The 15,198-nt window shown below is 34.3% G+C and overlaps 2 long non-coding RNA genes across 2 annotated transcripts; one reads left to right on the top strand and one right to left on the bottom strand.

Moving 5' to 3' along the window:
• Nucleotides 1-408: 408 nt before the first annotated feature.
• Nucleotides 409-6,147, top strand: LOC128041337 (uncharacterized). The gene is made up of 2 exons (XR_008196193.1): nt 409-1,070; nt 1,219-6,147. It is a non-coding gene; the product is annotated as an uncharacterized LOC128041337 (long non-coding RNA).
• A 3,481-nt stretch (nt 6,148-9,628) lies between these two features.
• On the bottom strand, nt 9,629-14,057 carry LOC128041338 (uncharacterized). Its single transcript, XR_008196194.1, has 2 exons — nt 13,638-14,057; nt 9,629-9,927 (listed from the first exon to the last, which is right to left on the bottom strand). It is a non-coding gene; the product is annotated as an uncharacterized LOC128041338 (long non-coding RNA).
• Between the last annotated feature and the right edge of the window lie 1,141 nt (nt 14,058-15,198).

The raw sequence follows: 15,198 nt of genomic DNA on the forward strand, positions 1-15,198 counted from the left end.
ATAGAAATGAGTTTTGTTTTTGAGTTTTTATATCTCGTCAAAAAAATTTCACTCCTATTTATAGAAATTTTCATATCTCTTCATAGAGCCATAATTTTCAATAAATTTCTTTTCTATATAATCACATCTCTTAAATAGATATAATTATTCAAATAATATAACTTGAATAGATATAATTATTTGTTAAAAAATCAAGTGATATAATTCCCGTGTTTAAAACACCCAATTTATTATTATGAATAGTCATAACTCTGGATTAATAACAAAAATTATAGTTTTATTACTTGCAACGTTTCATTTATAATTATTAAAATACTATATATATTTTAAAATGGTCCCTCACTTTAGGCTGTTTTGCATTTAAAACTATAAAACTCAAGAAGAAATATCATAAATTAATGAGAATATTTTATACAAAATATCAATTTACAACTCAATAATGTCGATAATCATAATATATTTGATAGTTGAGTGATAAAAAAAACTAAACATAGACTCCGGTTTCAGTGGCGATGGTGTGCTTTGTTCCGATGGGGATCGGAACACAAAGAAAGTTAGATTCAAGGAAGGGGTGGAAGAGGAGACTGCTGTGATGGCTGTAGATCCAGATCTGTCTCCAAAACTGTCGTGGAAGGATATGCTTTTGGGGGGAGAAGCTTCTCCCTCTGTATCAGATCGAAATGGCTCCTCTGAGGGACGTGAAAACGATTTTGAATTACTGGAAGGGGACGTGAGTACGGCCATGGTAGACGGGATGCCTACTATTGCTTTTTCGGAACGTATTAAAATTATTCTTTTCAAAGAAATGGATTTAACGATTGTTCTCAAGCTTTTAGGGCGTAATATCGGATACAACTCTCTCCTCAACCGTATCCTAGTCTTTGGAAACCTGCTAATTCTTTTCATCTTAAGTTTCAGGATATCGGCGATTACAACAAAGTCTTAACCCAAGGCCCTTGGATTATCTACGGGCAATATCTTACCGTCCAACCGTGGACTAGGGAATTTTATCCATTGCAGCCATATCCCAGTGTGGTGTTGGCTTGGATCCGATTGCCGGGGCTTCCGAGGTACCTGTACAATCGAAAAATTATAGAAGCTATTGGCGGACTCATTGGGAAAGTTGTCAAGCTAGATTTTCAAACCGACAACAGAACCAGAGGTCGGTTCGCTCGTTTGGCCGTTTTTATTAATCTTCATAAACCGTTGATTTCGCAGGTGATGGTGGACAATACCGTTCAACAACTTGAGTATGAGGCTCTCCTGACGGTGTGTTTCTCATGTGGCAAATATGACCATGTTAAAGAGTTTTGTCCGACGGTTGTGGTAGATCAAACCCGGGGGCAATCTGCAAATGTGGTGGTTGAGGCACAAGGAGACGTTGGCGGCAGAACCGATGGTGATAAGAGGCCAGAGTTTGGGCAGTGGAAATGATTCTTTTGGATCTAGATTTTCGGTGCTTAATCAGGTTGGGGATTTGGGGAGTGATTTGAAGGTATCTAATGGAGATTTTTCGCGGGAGAAAGTTAGGGAGAGAGGGGCTGTCGGTGATGGGGGTCTTAAGATTAGGGCTAATATAGGTGTTAAAAGGAATTCTGGGCCTAAATTTGAAGCAGGCCGTGGGAGTGCTACGGGCCATGGAGCCCTTTTAGGGCCTGCTAAGAATGTTTCTTTGTTAAAGATTTGGGCCAGAAATCTAATTCTAGTTTGGATAAATTTTTGGGCAAAAGTCCTATGGAATTGGCGAAAAATGGTAAGAGTAATGAGGGCCCAGTTTTTAAATCAAATTCTAATATTTCTTTTTCTTGCGCACATGTAGGTAGTGAGCAGGAAACTTCTAAAATTACTGGAATGGGCGTTGAAGGTGATCAGCAAAATTCTTTAAATTTTGGTGCTTCCAAAAATATTATTTCTGGTAATTCAGAAAGGGTTAAGGCTCATTTTAATCCAGCTTTCGAAGTGTCCGAATGAGTTGAAATCCAAATTTTCGAAAGTGTTCTAGATCCCCGAAAAACATTTTGCCGTGTCTTTTAAGAAAAAATATTATTTCTGATCAACAAGTTAAATCTGGGAATCGGTCAGTGGAGAAGCCGGGTTTGGTTTTAGTTTCAAGTTCGGGTGCGGACAAATCCGGTTTTACAGATAGAAAGGGTGGCATAAGAATTAACAAAAACCGTGTAGCCATAAGAATTCAAATGCTTTTTGGGGACGAGGGAGTCGTTTTAAATCTTCTGGTAGGGCACGGATTCCTTTAACAGAGTCCATGGAGGTGATGGCGAAACTCCTTTCTACTCAAAATCCCAATCAAAATGTTAATGGTGATTCGGGAGCCGTAGGTTTAACCATTCATGGGGATTTAGTCCATCAGCAGTAATGGTATGATTCCTAAGCCTTTCGTTTTATTATTATGAATTTTACAATTTTTTCTTGGAATTGCTAGGGTTGTGCCAGTGTTAATTTCCCTTGTTTGTTTGTTTGAGACAAGAGTCAGTGGAGCTAAAGCTGATAGCATTGTTGCAAAGTTAGGTTTCCAGTTCTCTCATTGAGTAGAGGCAATTGGTTACTTGGAGGTATCTGGCTTAGTTGGAAAGATTTCATCCGTGTCGAGGTGGTTCGTAGTCATCCTCAATTTATTTTGACTAAAGTTTGGCAAATGTCCTCTACACGTTCGTTCTTTATTTCTTTTGTCTAGCCAACTCCAATCGGCAAAAACTTAAAAATCTTTAGGATGTCATAAGGTCTTCGATTTCGTCAGGTCATATTCCATAGATTGCTATTGGTGACTTCAACGCAATCCTTTATTCTTCTAAAAATTTTGGTGGTCTTACTAATAGAAAGAGATGTCCCCAGTTTGGAGAATTTGTGGAGAAAGCCGAGCTGCATGATTTGGGTTTTATAGGGCCTCCTTTTACTTGGAATCGGGGTGCACTTTTTGAAATGTTAGATCGTGCGTTGGGTAATAAAGCATGAATTCGTAATTTCCCTAATAGTTTGGTTACTCACTTACCTAATATCAAGTCTGACCACCGTCCTCTTCTTTTGAATCAAAATCCGAATGTTATTTTACCCAGAGGGAGACCCTTTCGATTTTTGGAAGGTTGGACTGAACATCTTGATTTTGATGATTTTATGAATGACAATTGGGTTGTCGCTGGAGACATGGCTGATTTCTTATCCAAGCTTACTCTTAATTTAAAAGAGTGTAATAAACAGGTCTACGGGCATATCACTACCAAAAAGAGACACATTGTTCTTAAAATTGCTAATGTTTAGAGAATGATGGATCTTTCTGGTTCGAATTGGTTAGCTCAGGTGGATTTGAATCTTAGACAGGAGCTTGAGAATGTTTTACACCATGAAGAACTCCTTTAAAAGCAAAAAGAGAGATGTGATTGGCTGTATTTGTGATTGGCTGTATTTGGGTGATCGTAACACAAAGTTCTTCCATTCTTGAACTTTGCAAAGAAGGAAAAGCAACCGCATAACTTCTATTCAGAATGACGATGGGGATTGAATCTTTGACCTGGAGGCTATTGAGGCTGAGGCGAATACTTTTTCCCAAAAGCTCTATGGGGAATGTCTTGGTGATATTGGTGTTTTTCCTCCTAGTAAGTTTCCTCAGCTAAAGCGTGGTGATATTAATTTTTTAAGGAAGTCGATCACTAATGATGAAATTAAGGATGCCCTTTTTGATATGGCTCCTCTAAAAGCTTCGAAAAAGTAACGGGTTTCATGCCCACTTTTTTCAGAATCAGTGGAGTAAAATTGGGCGGCAGTTTGTGATTGGGTCAAAAAGGTGTTTAATGGAGGTTTTATTGAGGCTGATTTGAATAACACCCTGATTGTTCTAATTCCTAATGTGGCGAATCTAGACGGCTTTAGATAGTTTTGTCCAATAAGCCTCTATTCTGTCATTTATAAACTGGTAATGAAAGTACTTGCTAATTGTTTTAAGCATGTCTTCCCAAAAATTATTGCGCAGGAACCTATTATTATTGCGCAGGAACATATTGGCTTTATTGCAGACAGGAATATAACCGATAACATTATCATCGCTCAAGTGGTAATTCATTCCATGAGACGTCAGAAAAAAAAGAAAATGGATGACGATTAAAATTGCTCTGGAGAAAGCCTATGATAGAGTAGATAACTTTACTGAGATACTCAAGAATACCTGTTGCTTAGAGAGAGACATGAATAAAATCTATCTACTCTCTAAGCAACAGGTATTCTTGAGTATCTCAGTAAAGTTATTATATCCTCTATTTCAAATTCTACTATGCAGGTTATGTAGAATGGTGTTCTTTTGTCTAAATTTAGACCTGCCAGAGGCATCAGACAAGGGTGCTCGCTCTCTTCCTATCTTTTTATGCTTTGCATGGAATGGCTTGGTCATTTGATTCATTCAACTATTTCAGTGGAAAAGTGGAACCCAATACATATGGGTCGCCTATCTCACATTTGTTCTTTACAGATGACCTAGTTATTTTCAGCAAAGCGGACTTGGTGCATTGTAGGATCATAAAGGATCATAAAAGATATTCTGGATTTGTTCTGTGGTTTTTGTGGGCATCTTATTAATGCAAGGAATATTCTGGATCGGTTCTGTGGTTTCTGTGGGCATCTTATTAATGCAAGGAAGACCAACATTTTTCTCTCTAAAGGGGTGGATATTTCTTTAACTAATATGATCAGTTCTATATTTGGCTTTCAAAAAGTTCACGATCTTGGGATTTACCTTGGGGTTCCTCTTTTCCATCAAAGGTTGACAAATAGCACTATAAATTTTGTGGTTGAAAAGGCTTGGGGAAGCTACACAGTTGGGACTCCAAAAAAGTCTCCATTGCTAGTCGTATTTATCTAGTTGGTTATTTTATCCATCCCTAGCTATTTTATATAATCAATGATGATTCTTAGGAAAATTAGTGATGAGATTGAAAGTCTGGTGAAGCAGTTTATTTGGGGATCTTCGGACAACAGAAAGAAGATGTTGCTTGTGGGGTGGAATTCATTTTGTCAACCAAAGTGGTGTGGTGGTCTAGGGTGGAAAAGACTTCATGATCAAAACATATCCTTTCTTTTGAAGCTAGGTATCAAAACATATCCTTTCTTTTGAAGCTGGGTTTCAACATTGTTTCTAACAAGGATGTAGGATTTGTCGGATTGTATTGCTCAGGACATAAGTTTCTTTTTCTAAAGTTTGGCCGTTACTTCATGAAAATCTTTTATGGCCCGTTGGAGATGGAAATAAAATTTGATGCTGGAGGGATAATTAGATCCCAAGTGTAGGGCCTTTGTATCAACATATTCCGAATAATGATAACCAAGATTCAGATTGCTTCCTTAATGAGATGATCACTGAGGACGATTCGTGGAACCTTGATCTTTTTTAGGTTTGGCTTTCGGATAGTGTGATTCAGCTTATTAAGGGTATTCTTCCTCCTCATCCATCTACTGGCTTTGATAAAATTTCTATGAGCCACACTTTGGCTAGAGTTTTTCAGTCAAAACAACTTACAAGATGTTAAAGGATGGAAGAGCGTTTGGAAGTTTCCAGGTCTTCAACGGGTTCGATTTTTTCATTTGGACTGCTCTACAAGGAAGGCTCCTTAGTAATGTGGAATGGGTTAGAAGGGGTTTAGCAATTGACCCTTCTTGCCCCACCTGTGGTTTCCATTCAGAGGATATTTTACATATTTTGAGAGATTGCGCTGTTTATCAAATTTATTCTCTAATAATTCATAAGATTGGGCGAATCAGCTCTTTTAAGCTCTTAGAGCAGATTTTAAAGGCAGCTTTAAACCTCCCGTTGAAGAGGAATCTTTTGAAGATCTGATTTTTCTTATCATTAATGGCGTAGTGCAATTAGAATCTGGAAATACAGCCACCGAAGGAATTGTTCGTGATGCTAAGTGAGATTGGATCTGGAGTCTAAAGTAGTGGTTTTTACGCCTTGATTGGAACATATATTTTACAAGTGTTTGATGCTTCTCATCCGATGACGAGCACTTTAATGGAATTGGACAAGAATAAGAATGTTTTTCCTTTTCAAAATACCTATTATTTAATTAGTTTGGTATTTCTTATTTTCACCAAAAAAATGTGTTATTTACTTTTTTTGTTAAATGGTTTATGTATTTATTTTAATATCAAGAAATGGATTAGAGTAGACTTCACCCAAAACTTATACAAGTGCTTAAAATAAGTTAATACATTAAAAAACAAGCCATTGTTGCATACTTTTTACTCATCATAGCTTTTGATTTTAATTAAAATAATAATATTATTTTACATGAAAATTCAAATCATTAAAATCATCAAGAAACATACTCAAAAGTAACAATGATTTCTAAAAACATAGAAATATTTGGCTTGTGGAGGAATAGATTTAGATAGAGAAATGCTCCCTTTTTGCTCCTTTCATATTCATCCCAATGCTTCATAAATCCTCCTCACTAATTTGTGAGCTTTTAACAACTTAATCCTTCATAAACCCAATTCCATATTAAAAGTCAGAGCCTAGTAAGTTGCTATTGCTTCAAATTGAGCTGAGCTATTGAATTAAAGGCTATTAATGGTACAATGGTATAGATAAATAGAGGAAATAAACGCAAAAAAAAAAAGTTGATCCATTAGATTATTATTCAGAAAACCATGTTCTTTATAATAATAAATTAGTGCCTTTAAATAGATTCATAAAAATGTCTTTTTTTTAATAGATTTGATAATAAACCCAAAAGAGGTTGCAACCGCCTTGTAACATGGCAATGGTCTAGCTGTGAGAATATACAGCTTATTCATAATTCTTGCTAATATTCACCATGTTTTCTGGCCTTTTGTTCATCAAAGAAAATGCATCATTGTAAGAGACAACACAATTTGTCTCGTAAATCTTGGAATAAGTTGAACATGAGAGGCTTTGTAAAAATATATGCTACTTGGTGCTTGGCAGGAACATATTCGACATGTAGTTGATTGTTGAACACCTTTTCACATACAAATGAAGATCCAAATCAACATGCTTGGTTTTTTTTTGAATGAAGAACAAGATTAGCAGCCACGACAACTGTGCTTGAGTTCTCACACCAGATCTTAGGTGGTTTAGCCAAATTGATGCGGAAGTTTGATAGCAAGGACTATAACCAGATGATATTAGATGATGTGTAACACTCCTAACCCGTATTCGTCGCCAGAGTAGGGTTACGGAGTATTGTTGTACAATTCCAAACAAGCAATATTAAATAACATAAAAATTTTCACTTTATTTATCGGCATTCATATATCATTTATATTGCAATAAAACATACACTTACGAGCCTTAAATCAAGCTTACGAGGCCTTAAAAATAGTTTAGAAACAATCAAAGACCAATTCGAAACAAATCAAAAAGTTTAGGAAAAGCCTTAAAAATAGTTTAGAAACAATCAGAGACCAATTCGAAACAAATCAAAAGGTTAATGAAAAATTTGAAAATTTTCACAACAGGGGTCACACTACCGTGTGTCCAAGCCATGTGACTAAGCCCAAATCGTGTGGCTCAAGGCATGGCTGTGTGGCTATCCCACACTCTCGTGCATGACCTCACATGCCCGTCCACGACCTCACACGCCTGTGTGCATGGGTTATGTAACTCACTAACTTGGGTTACACGACCGTGTCTCAGGCTGTGGGCCCGCTTGTGTGAACCCTGCACCTAACATGCTAGGGGCACATGCTCATGTGGTTTTGCCCATGTGTGACAAACAACTATATGGTAGCCCATGCCTCAGGCCGTGTGTGCCCAAAAATGACCCAAAACATGCCATTTACACTCCAAATGCTTAGGTACCTAAACCAACTTACTAACACATGATCACAAGGCCTCAAAATACATTTATGAACATTCAAAACATGCCAAATCAATCAACCAAAGATCTAACCAACAAGTCATCAAAGACACCACAACTCTATCACTTAACATTTCATTACCTTAGTTAGACTTCCAAGCTATGAACACTTAGTCTCATCTAACATACGTTAAGATAACTAAGCTTTTAATTGACTCAAAACATCTACATCCACTTGTGTCTAAATTGGAATCATGCATACATATATATCAAGAAGTTGTAAAACACATCAAGACCAAAAGCATAATAAGTTATTCAACATAAACAATTATGCATCTTTATGATCAAACTTAAATCCTTTTATTAGATGCCATCCAAGCCAAAATGTATTCAAAATCTACCAAGAGAACCCTCAACCTCCTGATTTCCACAAAACTGAAATGTACAAAGAAAGAGACAAGGACACGAGTAAGCTTTCATAAAGGTTAATTATTTCGTATGATAAAATGATAAAGCTTACCGAATTAAACAAAACAATCCTAAGTACAAGTCCAATAATCAAAACTTCCTATCAAACGCAGTCAGAATAGGTGAGTCGATACTCAAACAAAATATAAATCAACTTTCTACATTTCAATAACATTTGAGCATCACAAAACATTGCCGATGAACCTTATACGTGTAACACCCCTTAACCCGAATTCGTCGCCAGATTAGAGTTATGAGGCATTACCTAACAAAACACAATGCATTACAGACATTCAATTGAATTCAGGTACTAAACAATATAATCTTCTTTATAAAAATTTACTAAATTAATTCATACATACATATATGTAGCTAATAATCAAACATAACAATCTATGTACTTTTACAAACTCACTCATTAAGTCAAAACAAAACGTATCATTTAACATATTTAAATCCATGTATGCAACATTAGCAAACATTACAAATAATAGAATAGAACCTTGTTCCTAACCAATTCATAGGCATTTTTCAATGATAAAATTTATCATAATCGATCATAAATAGGTAAATAATATTACACCAAACTCACTGCTCATCAAAATGAATCATGTACTAATGTCGAATTTGCTACCATATATTTAACACATTTCAAGTCACTCATTCAACATTTAAATAACAAATCACAATTAAACATATCATAGATTTATGTATTTGTTTTACCCATCACTAATGAATATAACTACACATTATTTATCACTTTCAAGCCTATCCATTAATCAAATTATACATTATAATTGAATTTATAATAAACCATAATCAATTATAATCATTTCCTATCTTTTGCGAAACACAACACACTTCCAAGACATGCATAATACTTAATTCATATATTAAAATTGTACATATATTTCTCACTTAACAAATTCAAATTCATACATTCATATATAACTTAAAACACGCTTCTAAAATAGACCTAAATCATAATCGATATCACAAATATTTTTCCATACCTTATAACTGAACTTAATTATCATTTCATTTATAATATACTTAGCATTTCACATGTTTACTCAATTCACATATCAAAACCTTATCAATAAGCATACACGAACATATATATATATACATATCACAAGATGAAATATATATTACTTTCGATACAAGTATACTATACTTGATAGTATCTATCCACACATATATTTCATTTAGCACCAATATATATATACATTCGGTAATTTAGTTCAACTCATAACCAAATCAATCCATCATCTAATGCATAACAATTATACATATACTAATCAGTTAACCAAATTTAATATGTCCAAACTATATATATATATCACATTTATTATCATATCACAAACTTATACCATAATTCAATATGAATAATTATAAACCCCATTTCCATGACCATTAAGACCATATGCATAAACACCAAACTCGATCAAAATAAAATGAGCCATTTTCGCATGGCCATTTATATACCTGTTCCAAAACTAACCAAAAACATAAGCAAGCCTATACATGCCATAATATCGAGTTTAATTTTTTTTATCAAAGTACCCAAAAGATGTCGATAGTGTGATAGACTTTGCTGACGGTCCCCGAGCTCGTAACCAACTTCCAAAATCTATAAATGAAAAGCAACATACACACATTAGTAAGTCATAAGCAAACATTATTCATTTTAATGTTAATATCAAACTACTTTACCAAGCCAACCAAATCAAATATAAGTAAACATTTAACTTTATAAAACTTAATGCACAAATACTCAAATACTAGTATACTTAACATTTTATAATTTAAAACTATAATAATAGGCCGATCTCCCTAAACCACCAAATCACTTATAATCACGAACATGCTCACACATTATTCATATATCAATCAACCTTGAATCATCAATTCAATATACAACTTACCTTAAATTTCATAGCATGATATAAATACATACCTGAACATTATTAATTCAATTTCACATTCGGTCATCACTTAACATTGCCCGTTGAACCACTTGGAACTAAAAAGGATACGTGGATAGTCGAAAACTCTTACAAAGCCAACGTCCCAGACGTGGTCTTACATGCAAACACATATCGATGCCACTGTCCCAGACAGGGTCTTACACGTAAACACAAGTTGTTGCCAACGTCCCAGACGTGGTCTTACACGATAACACATACCGAAAATCCTATGTCATGACATATGTATCCTATCTATTCCTAGGGTTCGTATGGGACTTTCAGACAACGTATCTCGATCGAATCGAACTCGAAATATCGCTCATTTGCTCAATATACATTCGACCATACTCAATTATATTCACAAAAATTCCATTCATCATGTAACATATATATATATTATCAAATTTAACGACATTTATGTGCTTATAGACTTACCTCAGATATCGTCGACTGTTAAATCAACTACTTGACCACTTTTGTCTTTCCCCGATCCAAATCCGATTTCTTTAATTCTTGATCTAAACATATTCAAATTAAGCTTATTTAATCACCATTCTATTCAATTTAGCCTAAAAACACATGAATGGGCAAATTACAATTTTTCCCCTAACATTTTACACTTTTACAATTTAGTCAAATTTGTACAAAAACACAAAATATTCCAAATCAATTACACTATAGTTTGGCTGAATATTCCTTTGTTTCACATAGGTCCTTGCATGCCATTTATTTCACATTTTAATCCCTCAATTTACTCTTTTCTTAATTTAGTCCTTAATACACTTTTTTATCAAAAATTTCTAATTATAACATGAAAATCTAACAACATATATTTATTTTCCACCTACTAACATCATAAAACTCAAGCATTCATCAATGGCACATTTCAAAATTATCCACAATTCACAAAATTAAGATATGGGTTTCGAAGATCACGAAGCAACAATCTCAAAAACGTAAAAATTATCAAAAACCGAGCTAGTTACATACCTTAATCAAACTCAACAATGGCCGAACCCTTTAGCTTGTTCTTTTCTTTTACATTCAGTTGGTAGAAAACTAAAAGATGTTAATGGCTCTCTTTTTTTTTTAACTTATGATTGTTTTTTTATTATAATAACTTTATAATATATTATTTTTTATAATTATTATAAAAACTATATAATATATACATAGTGCCGTCCACTCATTAATTCAATGGCAAAACTGCAACATGAAACCTTCATATTAAAAGAACAACCATTATTTGGTCCTTTTAGAAATAACCACTAAATTTTTATTTTACGCGATTTAGTCTTTTTATTTAATCGGACACTCAAACGATGAAATTAAAGCACGAAATTTTCACACAAGTAAATTCACACATAATAAACACAGAAAATAATATTAAAATATTTTTAGGACTCAGATTTGTGGTCCCGAAACCACTGTTTCGATTAGGATCAAAATTGTGCTGTTACAATACGGATATGAGTTGTAACACTCATAACCTGTATCTAACGCCAGAACAGCGTTACGAAGTATTACCAGACTTATAAATCAAACAATCATACAATTTGAATTCATTTCTCATTCAAATTAAAAACCATTCAATTTCATTCATATAGTCCCTAAATAGACATTAAAAGTGGTTTGGGACTAAGTCGAGTACTTAAGGAATTTTAAAAAAAACATGGAATTTTTTTAAAGTGCAAGGGACACACGCCTATGTGGCCTGGCCGTGTGTCTCACACGACCAAGAGACACGCCTGTGTCTCAGGCTATGTGGGCATTCGAAATGGGATAAAATGGCCATATCCTAGCCCGTGTCTGACCCTGTGTAACTCATTGACTTAGGTCACATGGCCACCTCACACGCTCGTGTGCCAGGCTATATACCCTTTGAAATAAGGGTGTTCAATCGGTTAACCGACTAGTTAACCGACCCGAAATAACATTAACCGAATTAACCGACCTTTCAAAATTTTTAATCGTTAACCGAACCGAATTTTTTTAAAAGGAAATTTTTTATTTTTGGCTAAAACTTACTCGAATTACCCGAATTAACCGAATTAATCGAATTAACCGAATTACCCAAATTACCCGAATTATATTAATCGAATTGAATCACTACATAATTAAAAATATTACATAAGTCTTGAAATTAACACATAAATTATTTGTAATTTTTATTAAATTATTTGTAATTTTTATGATTGGGTTGGGTTGGGTTGGATACTTGGGTTTGGATTGGGTTTAGGTGAATAGTAGGACTATTTATATATTATAATTTAATTTAATAATTTTTTCGGTTAAACCGAAAAAATTTGATTAACCGACCGATTTCGAACCGAAATAACCATTAACCAAAAAATCAAAAAATAATTAACCGACCTTACCGACCGATTAACCGAATTCGGTCGGTTAATCAAATTTTTTCGGTTTTACCCAAATTTTGCACACTCCTACTCTGAAATAGCCTCACACGCCCGTTTGCTAGGCCGTGTGAAGCTACTGACTTAATATCTATAGAAGTAACAGGAGACACACGGCTGAGATACACGCCCATGTCTATACCCGTATGGACAAAAATAGGCCATTTTCCAAGCCATATTTCTCACCCAATGTGGTACCAACCTAAGCTCAACAATGCACATACAACCATGTCATAGATAAGCATTCAAAACCAACCAATATCAAGTTATCACATGAACTATCCACACATACAACAGGATATCCATAATCACATCCATTGACCACTTTGAAACATACTAATCACACTTTCAAAATATACCTAAATGGTCAAACTCACATATATGAGACATTGTGCCTAAATTCAACATGCATACCACAACTCAATTTCAACCATTTGGTACCTAAAATACTGAAACACAAACAAGGCATTCATATAACAACTATACACTACATACCATCAGATCATTTATACATATTTACATAACCAAACACATACCATTTTCAAGCCAAATTAGATGGCCAAAACACAACAAGACATATAGGCTACATTAGCCAAAACACCTATACATGCCATTTAACTGAAATATACAAATTCCAAAGTACTAGATTGAGTGTTTGATAGTGTGATGCAATCTCCGACCACTTCCAAATCAAGTGAGCTTTCGAAGCTCTATAAACAAAAAAAATAAACATAGTAAGCAATTAAGCTTAGTAAGTTCGTTTAACTAAAATACAACTTACCATTCATACACGATTTAGATATGTATAATTAAAACATAGATTAACTCCATTTGGCCCAAAGCCTAACACGTAATTCACAATCATATTAGCCATGTATGAACATATCAAATATGCATTACTTTCCATATTTCACATAAATATTTGTACTAGTTCGTACCAAACTCGTATAACTTCGTACCGTCATTGTGCCCGTTGAACCATTTGGAATACTATTAGATACCCGGGTATCTCGCACACTAAGTGCAAATACATGGTTAAAACCACATCTATCTCACATCTCATATAGATGCTCACTCTCGAGCCATCACTGGGTCTGCTTACACAAGCTGCCAATCAAGATGTAGCTACACAGTGCTGCTCACACAAGCTGTAAAGTAACCGCAACACATGTCAAAAACGCAGCCAATGGTAGGACGTACAAGACCAGTACCCAAAACACGGTAACCCATAATGACATGTTATTTGTATCTTATCTATTCTTAAGGTTCAACCGGGATCCTTACGTCATCGAAACTTCGTTGAATATTTTTCTGGAGTTGTATCATCACAATTATAATAAAGCATTTAAAACACATGTAATTTAATGCTTATTAACATACGAACTTACCTCGAATTAATACGGAAGAAATTGATCGATTAGTCCACTACTTTGTCTTTTCCTCGATTTAAATCCGAATGTTGCTTTTCTTGATCTATATAGTCAAATTTAACTACAATTCAATCCAAAATTCATATGATGGAAAAATTAGCTTTTTGCCCCTATACTTTGAATTTCTTTACAATTTAGTGCTTAGGCTTGTAAAATGAAATTCATGCAATTTCATCCACATCTAAGCCTAGCCGAATTTACTACATGCTCATAGTAGCCCATAAAGTTCACAAGTTCAGACATTTAACACACAATTTTCACATTTATTAATTTAACCCCTAATTGGTAATTTCATTAAAAAATCCCTTAACAAAAATTGTTTAATTAACAACAAAGACTCATATTCTTTCATTAAATTTCAAAAGCAACTAAATTGATCTCATGGAAAAACCCTAAAATTTCAACCATATTGCAAATTAGTCCCCTATTTAGCTAGATTAAGCTACAGCGGTCAAGAAAACATCAAAATCAACAAAAACAGGACAAAGGATCACTTATATGCAAGGGAAATGGCTGGAACAAAATTTTTCTCTTCTCCAAGATGAGAATCAACTAAGGCATGAAAATGGTAGAAGATGATAGCTTTTTGGGTTTTTCTTTTATTTTATTTATCATTAATTACTTTTTTTACCATTTTACCCTTACCTAACTTTAAAAATTACTCAATTACCAAGTCGTGCACATCCATTAACTCAATTAATGGTCTAATTACATATAAGGACCTCCCATTTAAATTTCTATAGCTATTTAATACTTTTAGCTAATAGAACACAACTTTTGCATTTTACGCGATTTAGCCTTTTTTCATAGTTTGAGCATGCAAACGATAAAATTTCTCAACGAAATTTTTATACTGCTATATTATCGTGCTGTAGATATTAAAATAATATTAAAATAAATTTTTGACATTAGATTTGTGGTCCAAAAAATACTATTCTGATTTCACTGAAAACGGGCCGTTACAACTCTCCCCCTTTAGGAATTTTCGTCCCCGAAAATCTTACTAGAAAATAGGTCAGGATATTGTATTATTCTCATAGCTTTCTCGAGTTCCCAAATAGCCTTCTCAATCCCATGACGATGCCAAATA

The sequence above is a fragment of the Gossypium raimondii genome, chromosome 5 (genome assembly GCF_025698545.1).
Source record: "Gossypium raimondii isolate GPD5lz chromosome 5, ASM2569854v1, whole genome shotgun sequence".
NCBI lineage: Eukaryota > Viridiplantae > Streptophyta > Magnoliopsida > Malvales > Malvaceae > Gossypium > Gossypium raimondii.